This window comes from Rutidosis leptorrhynchoides, chromosome 2, assembly GCF_046630445.1.
Source record: "Rutidosis leptorrhynchoides isolate AG116_Rl617_1_P2 chromosome 2, CSIRO_AGI_Rlap_v1, whole genome shotgun sequence".
Lineage (NCBI taxonomy): Eukaryota > Viridiplantae > Streptophyta > Magnoliopsida > Asterales > Asteraceae > Rutidosis > Rutidosis leptorrhynchoides.
This window is the reverse complement of record NC_092334.1, coordinates 331280266-331289485: the sequence shown is the minus strand read 5'-3', so window position 1 is coordinate 331289485 and position 9220 is coordinate 331280266.

Here is a 9220-nt window from a genome sequence, read left to right as displayed (position 1 = left end):
GCCTTTCCGAAAAAGTACATTCGAAAATCAAAATCGGTCGTAAATAAAAAAAGGCTTAAGGTAGAAATCTTGTTGGTACAAACTGAATCTCTAATAGAGCATTGCATTACTAGGCATTATCGACCTAAAATTGATTATGGTGAGGCACACAAATAAAACCATATAAGCATTCATCTTTAATGCTTCATTATTTTCCGTTGAGAGTGCCGATGTCTGTACTCAGAATCAGAACTTGCTCTAGATCTGCATTTCCGAGTAATGAAATTTGATACATGTATAATTAGAAGAGCTAGTCATTTGTCAAAAGAAACCCCTTCACACCTTCCACCACATCAAACATCATCCACATCATCTTTACTATCACCCGAAAAACCCAGAAAATGAGATTCCTTTCAAAAATCCCATGTTATAAAATTCTCAAGTATCACGGCAAAGGTCTTGTAAAAGTTTACTCTCAGAAAGTTTCTCGAGATAAAATCTCTAAAACTTTTTTTCAAAGTTATGAGAAAAGGAACAGAACTTACAAAGAGAAATGCCGAAAACTAACTTGACCGAAGAACGCCTATCCAGGAGAGAAGTTCAAAAGTGCTTCTCAAAAATATCAGCACTCATATCTATCTTTCACTTTCGAAATTCTGAATAAAAATCTTTAAAAAGACTATTTTATCCTTTCACACCCCTTTAAAACAACTTCACGACCACTCCAAAATTCCTTCTCATCCTTCCAAACTGACAAATGACCTAGAAGCTATGGTTATTGAGACAACCCGTACTAATCCATAAGGACGAATACAAAAACATATGATTTCATTGCGAGGTATTTAACCTCTATATGATGCATTTTACGAATATTGCATTCATTTTTAAAAGACAACCTTTCATAACATCAAAAGTTGATATGCATGTATACCATTTCATAATATCCAACCTATACATGACCGAATCTGTCATTTACTTAATAATAATCTCTATTGAACTCAACGACTTGAATGCAACGTCTTTTGAAATATACCATGAATGATTCCAAGTAATATCTTTAAAATGAGCAAATGCACAGCGGAAGATTTCCTTAATACCTGAGAATAACCATGCTTTAAAGTGTCCAAAAGGTTGGTGAATTCATTAGTTTATCGAAATCAATCATTTCCATAATTTTAATAGACCACAAGATTTCCTTTATTCAATAATCATACACTTGCAAGTGTTTAAAAATCATTCATATGGATTGAACACCTGGTAACCAACATTAACATAATGCATATAGAATATCCACAAACAGAAACTCGTCTGTATAATATAAACTCGAAGTACTAAAGCATACCATTTTCCAGTATGGGGGAGTTAGTGCCCGTAGATCTACTTTTAGGATTCGCGTCAATTAGGGTGTCTGTTCCCTAATTCTTAGGCTACCAAGCTAAAAGGGTGATATTCGATTCGATAATCCAACCATAGAATGTAATTTTCGAGTAATTGTGTCTATTTCGTCAAACATTTATAAAAGCAACGCATGTATTCTCAGTCCCAAAAATATATATTGCAAAAACATTTAAAAAGGGAGTAATTAAACTCACTATACTGTATTTTGTAGTAAAAATACATATGACGGCATTGAACAAATGCAAGGTTGGCCTCAGATTCACGAACCTATATCATTTATATATATATTAACACATGTACTGGTAATCGAACAAATTTATATATTATTAGTGATTTAATTGTTATTTAAATTATGTATTTTATTGATAACCTAATAAATTACATTTATTAATAAAAATATTAATATAGTTATGTTATATGTATTAAATATGGTTTTATATAACTAATAGTGATTTGATAAAATAATATTAATAATAATAAATACAAAGTTGTTTCATCCTATAATAATAATAATAATAGTTATAATAATAAAAATGATAACTTTTATAAAAATGTTACTTTTAATAATAATAATGAATACTAATAATAATAACTATAAAAATAATGATTTTACTCATAATAATAATACTAATTTATATTAATAACTATAATGATAATAATACTACTAATAATAATACTAATGCTTATGATAATCATAATCATAATACTAATACTTCATATTAATAATAATAATATATATTTTAGTAATAATAATAATAATGATAATAATATTAATTATACTAATAATCTAATTTTTAATATTATTAAAAATAATTACTTAATAACAATCAATAATAAATAATAATAACAATAACAATAATAATAATAATGAAATAATAATAATAAAAGTATTAGTAATAACTACCTCAAAGAAGTAGCCCTTAAAAAAATGCCAAAGTCCGGGTTTGAACCCGCGAAGTCCCGCTAACCCGATAACATCCTTAACCATTACGCTATGTGTTTTAATTCTGAAATAATTCACCACTTAAATCTATATAAACCGTTTTCGCCTGTTTCCCTTTCTTCTACACTTAAAACCCACGTATCATCATTCGTTAACATTTCTATTTGCAAATTTCAAATTTACAACAGAATCATGAATTGTGTTGCCATTTAAATCGTACAGCAAACTTTTCATTTTCATTATTTATTTCATCATCATCAAAATCATATAATCATCATCAACTTTGTCCTAACCATCATCATAATCCATAATCTATCATCAAACAAGCCCATGACCAATTAATCTAAGCAATCATGGCCCAACAGAATTATCATCCCAAATTCGAATTGAATCATTGCCCAACAAACAAGTTTTCGGCCTATGCTTGCTTCTCTTGATGATTAAAAAAAAAATTTATAGTGGCCTGGGTTCGAACCCACGACCTTTTGCTTAAACCAACACACGTTAAACCATTTATCTGCCTGTCCATTTTTGAAATAACCCCTAGCTTAAATATTTTAACATCTTGATAGTTCAAAGCAAAAACCCATTTAAATTATTTCGGTTCACCATCAAAATTCTGTGTCAACTTCTATAATATAAACACATCATCAACATCATTCGAATAATCAACTTTATGATAACCATCTCATTATCCTCGCAATCATTGATCATCATACTAACATCATCGTTAGAAATCATCATCATTTACAGCTTATTACCACCTTCATCGTCTTTACTGTTCATCATCACTTTCAATATCATCACCGTCATCGTAACAGTAATAAGAAGTGGGTTTATGTTAGTAAGTTAAATAGGAATAGAATACATCGAGCAGAAATAGTGGTTGTATTTGGTGATGGTAGTTAACTGTTCAAATAGAAATAAAAAAAATAGCTGTAGCAGTAGAAACAAATCACAGCAGCAGTAGGGCAGCAGTGGTAATGATTTGATGGTGGTTTAAAGATGATAGCTTGGTGAAGGTTTTGGGCTGAACAAAACAGAAAGATGCAGTAGTGTTCATGGTTGTTTTGGGTTCACGACTCCAACGGAAGAAAGAAGAAAGAAAGTGAAGAGAGAGAGAAGTGAGGTTGTGATGGCTATACGTTTTAGAAAGACATGAAACAGTCGAGTAGTTTTAAAGGAAAATAAAGGGTTGTTCATGGTGGTCCGATGGTTATAGTTTGAGAGTGAAGGTGTTGTTTTAACGAATAAGGAAGAGAGAGAGAGATAGAGAAAGAGTGAGGGAAAAGTGGCCGATTGATGGTGGTCGATGTTGAGTTGATCATCGAAACAGGTTACCGAAATAGTTATCATCATATGTGGGTTTCGTGGGTTGTGATCAACGGTTAGTGGCAAGAAACTATGATGATTCGGTTTGTGGTTCTCGAATGAGAGTATTAGCAGCAAACAACATCCGGTGGTGTTGATTGGGTTTAAAGTGATGATCAAATGGGGTTGTGGTGACCAAGTGAGAAGAACCAAAATATATATATATATATATATATATATATATATATATATATATATATATATATATATATATATATATATATATATAAAGGTATGTTTGTAATGGTTCTTCATGGGTGTAGTGTTTGGGTTGGTAAATGAGAAAAAGAAACAGAAATTAAGATGAGTTGGTGATGTATATGCATATGATATTTTAATGCATATATATTACACCGTAACAATTAGATTGTTTTAAAACAAAAACAAAAACAGTAATATAGCATAATATATATAATAATAAAACGTGAGAATTAAATTAAACAATTTAGCAGCCTCGATTAAATCTGCCGACAGTTTATAAAATGTATATTTCGTACCCCGTTATTAAACAGTGACGGATAAAAGTCTTTAGAAAAATCCCATATTTTTGAATTAACTATATTTATTTATTTTGGTCATTATGGTATAAAATTTGATCCTTAATTTGTTAATTAAAAATTACATCAATTGTCCCTCTCATTTCTGGGTAAAATATAAAAAGTGTTAAAACTTAACAAATAGTTCCTAAATACATTTTTAATAAGCCTAAAATTTATAGAACTCATTTTCGTATCACCGTTTGTTTTAAAATTACATAAGTTTGAGTTTAACCTGCTTAATATCAATCAAAACATCAAACGAGTATTGCAATCATTTAATATTTATACTTTATTTATATATAGAGATATATTTTAAATAATAATTATTATAATATCCTATTTTTATTTTATTTATTTTTTACTAACAACAACATATAATACATCAAATTATATTTTGAATTATTATTTATATATACATACACACATATCTATTTACAATTAATTGTTCGTGAATCGTTGAGCATAGTCAAAAGGTAATTGATTATATGAACATAGTTCCACAATTTTCGAGACTCAACATTACAGGCTTTGCTTATCGTGTCGAAATCAATTAAAGATCAAGTTTAAATTTGGTTGAAACTTCTGGGTCGTCACAGTACGTACCCGTTAAAGAAATTTCATCTCGAAATTTGAATGTGGTCGTCATGGTTAACAACAGGAATGTTTTCATGACCAATATGAGTTGATAAATAGAATTTTATCATTATTGATTAATATAGACAAAATGAATCGATTATGTGAAGCGTACAAGTGAAGCTGTCACAAAAGATTGAGATAGAGATTTAACTTTTGACGTAGTCACAGTTGAATTCTGGAATTCAAGGAATCTAAAAAAAATCTTTGTAATCTAAAAGATTTGATTCTTCGGCGAATAAGGAAATTTAGATCTCTATAATTAAATACGGTGATCCGCCTCGATTACTCTGTCTGATATTTTCATTATAAATTAAACTTTTTCCGTTCCATTATTTTCACCATTCCTATATTTTCTTTCTTAGTTCATGCATCCAAAAGATTGTGAAAGTGCTTAATCCAGTTCTAATCCTTGATATTTTCCTAATTATCATTTCATTTATCCTTCTTTTCAATCTTCCACCAAAAAATTCTGTTTACATCTACTATTACCTTGGGGTGATACTATTCTTAATTCTATCATGTCTTTATATTTCTATTCGTATTAATATCCACGGTTTGTAACCTCCGTGTTGTTATTGGGCTTTATATTTTCTCTTATATTTTGGAGCTCTTTACCTTTTTATTCTCTTCTCAAACTCTAGTAAAGTGAGTAATGGTCCAGAATTCGTAGGTATGAAGTTTCGAATGAACCTGACTAATGTTCTAAGAGAGAGATTGTAATAGCACGATTTTGATTAGTTAACTTACCAGAATTCAAGAGAAAAGATAGAACTATTAGAAAGATATATTCTTGATATGTTGGGAGATTAGGTAGAATGTAAGAGTCGTGTAACATGGCACATGATGATGTTATGATCTGTGAATCATCACGTTCCATTAGAAACTTAGCATGACTTACTGTAATATAATCACGTTGATCAAGTGCATTATATTATACTAACTCATGCATCAATTTCCAACACTACTTCAAAATCATTCATAATTCAAACTCTAATTTTTCAGAGATTTAGAAACTAAAGAAAAAAAAATTTATGATATAATACAGATAACGCGGAGAGATAATTAATATCGGACAAGAATATTTATAAAGATATCTTCAAAAATATTGAGGATATTAATAATGAAAGATACGAAGATATCTTAGAATTTCTAATATCGATGGATGATGATGAAGATTGTTCGTAAAAGTGTAGAGTCAGGAGTAAGGTATTCGATAATAACTTCAGCAAGTACCGAATCATTTGGATTCTTTGAAGGCAGATTTAGCGTTTGTGATTTGTCCACGGCCTCTTTCATGATTTGCTCAATCCGTTTTCCAGTACAAATTTTCCATTGAGAGTTTTCAACACTCCATTCTTTATCATCAAACTTTTGACTGTTAAGGCAGTCTTCAGTTTTTACTGCTTCATCAGTTTTTTTTTTTTTTTCAAAACTCTGAAAACTGATTCATAGGCTAAAGCACTTTTCAGAAATTCAGAATTGAAGTTCGTAAATCCAGGAGATAGAAGTTTTATATATATATATATATATATATATATATATATATATATATATATATATATATATATATATATATATATATATATATATATATATATATATATATATATATATATAATTGTTGTCGTAGAATCTCTGAGAAATTCGAGATTATCGATGTAACGACCCGCACTTTTCCGATCGTTCTATACTTATGAGATTAATATTTACATAAATTAAACCTTACCAACATGATAAGCAATCCAAATTGTTGAGACTTATGTTTTTGAAAAGAGTTTTACACAACGTTTGACCGTCTAGTTTGACCGATGATATCACGAACTATACAATATATGATAATTATACATACATATTTAACATGATCTAAGGATGTTTTAATATCTCATTTTGTATTAATAACAAAAATTCATAAGTATATTTTGAAACTACTAACTTAAGTTTTCAAAACAATAACCTACGTAACGTTATTTGACATAAATACTGATGATTTATAATGTTTATACATATATCGTATAAGTAATGTATTTAATCATTTTTAAAGGGCTTTTATACATAAAACAATATAAGTATATTTACAAAAGATAGTTATATTTGAATTCTCGTTCCGTTTCCTCAATAATCCTATACGTATATCTAGGGTACTATACACAGCTTCTAGAAGTATTTACTATTGGTATATACCAATAGAAATCTTCAATTATTGGAATAATATGTCATTCATGACATAATAAATTTTAACTTATCTTAGATATTTTCACTAAAAACCAAATTTTCAAGCCTATAAATAAGCACCATTTCTAACTCATTTTTACACATTCATTTTCCAAATTTTACTTCCAATTTTCACACACACTTGCAAGAACTCTCTCAACTTTTATTTTACTACTTCTTTCTAGCAACTTTACATTTTAAACTTGAGGTAAAAACTCTACTTCAACTCTTTTTCAATTCATATATTTAAAGCTATATATATAAGAGTTTATAAACTAGAACATAGTTTGAATGATTTCAAACTTGTTCGCAAACTAAATAGATCCTTCTAACTTAACTTTTAAAATACTTCAAGACCTGTAACATATCTTAATTATATGCTAACTTAACAAGGTATAACTTGGTTTTTCAAAGAACACCTTAAAAACTGAATTTACGACGTCGGAGTGCAACCGGGGGCTGTTTTGGGTTGGATAATTAAAAACCATCTTAAACTTTGAATTGGAGGTTTATTTTCTGGAAAAATGATTTTTACTATGAATATGATAACACATAAAAATTTCATGATTTAACTCAAAGTATAAGTATTTTTAGAAAAATAATCATTTGAGGTTGTTTACATGATGGAAAATGATTAACTTCATAAGTTTCACTAAAGTTTGACCTATGCCGTGTGATTTTGAATATAAACTAAGGTATTTACAGTTCATAGTCTTAAAGAGGGACTCGATCCAAGGAGATGGCAAGTTGAATCAATGAAAACGGAGTTGTAACGAAGAAACTATGACCGAAACAAAATCGGATATCCAAGACTAGTTTAGCCACGAAAATAATTGGGAAAAAATTTAAATAAATCACATCTTTTTAAGTTAACATGATATTTTATATATATGTACTTATAATTCAATTTTATATGGTTCAGGATCACCCGTAAACAACACGAGAAGATTAATCATAAGATCCCATGATTGTACGCAACACGTCATTTGACAACACCGGTACTTTATGTACGCAACACGTCATTTGACAACACCAGTACCATGGGTCAAGATTAATCTCGACCAATACATATACGATGGGGTTTTATTTATTTCGTTGGGGGTTTTATTTATTTCATTGCGGGTATATTAAACATCTAAAAATGAACCATTAAAATTGAATTACTAACAACGAACTGCTAACTACGGACTAAGGAATTATTCAAAGTATTAAAAGTATAACAAGTATATATATGTGACGTTTGTTTAAAAAGAAAAGGTATTGATATATTATATATGGATAGGTTCGTGATATCAACCGGAGACCAAGTCAAATTATATATATATCTTCAAGACGAAAGTGAGTATATAGTCCCACTTTTAAACTCTAAATATTTCGGGATGAGAATACATGTATTTTATGTTTTACGTTATGGACACAAGTAACTGAAAAATATATTCTACGTTGAGTTGTACCACTGGCATACTTCCCTGTAGCTTGGTAACTGTTATTTACAGCGGTATTGTAAACGCGAATCCTGTTGATAGATCTATCGGGCCTGACAACCCCAACCGGACTGGACGACCAGTATTCAACGGTTGCACAGTACTTCGTTTCGTGACTACACTTGGTACGGTGTAGTAAGATTTCATAATAAAGGGAATATGCGACGTGATTAAATGTTAAGTATGGTTACCAAGTGCTCAACCACTTAGAATATTTTTATTAAACTGTTTATATACGAAATCTTGTGGTCTATATATATATATATTGCTGCCGGCATTAAACCTATATCTCACCAACTTTATGTTGACCTTTTAAAACATGTCTATTCTCAGGTGATTACTAAAGCTTCCGCTGCATTATGTTGAATTTGAGCAGGATCTTGCGTACGCATATTTGTGTCAAAAATAAAACTGCATACCCAAGGATTTGTGTTGTAAAATATGCTCGAAATCGTGTTGTTATCATTATATGTAAAGTTTGTAAGTCGAAGATTATCGCTAAACGATAATCATCTTTTTATTGTCTAAAGCTTGTAACAAAAATAATGGTTATGGTTTGTAATGTATAATATATGCAGTTTCTCTTTTAAAAATGTCGCATATAGAGGTCAATACCTCGCAATGAAATCATACGTTATCTAACACGTTCTTATGGTTAA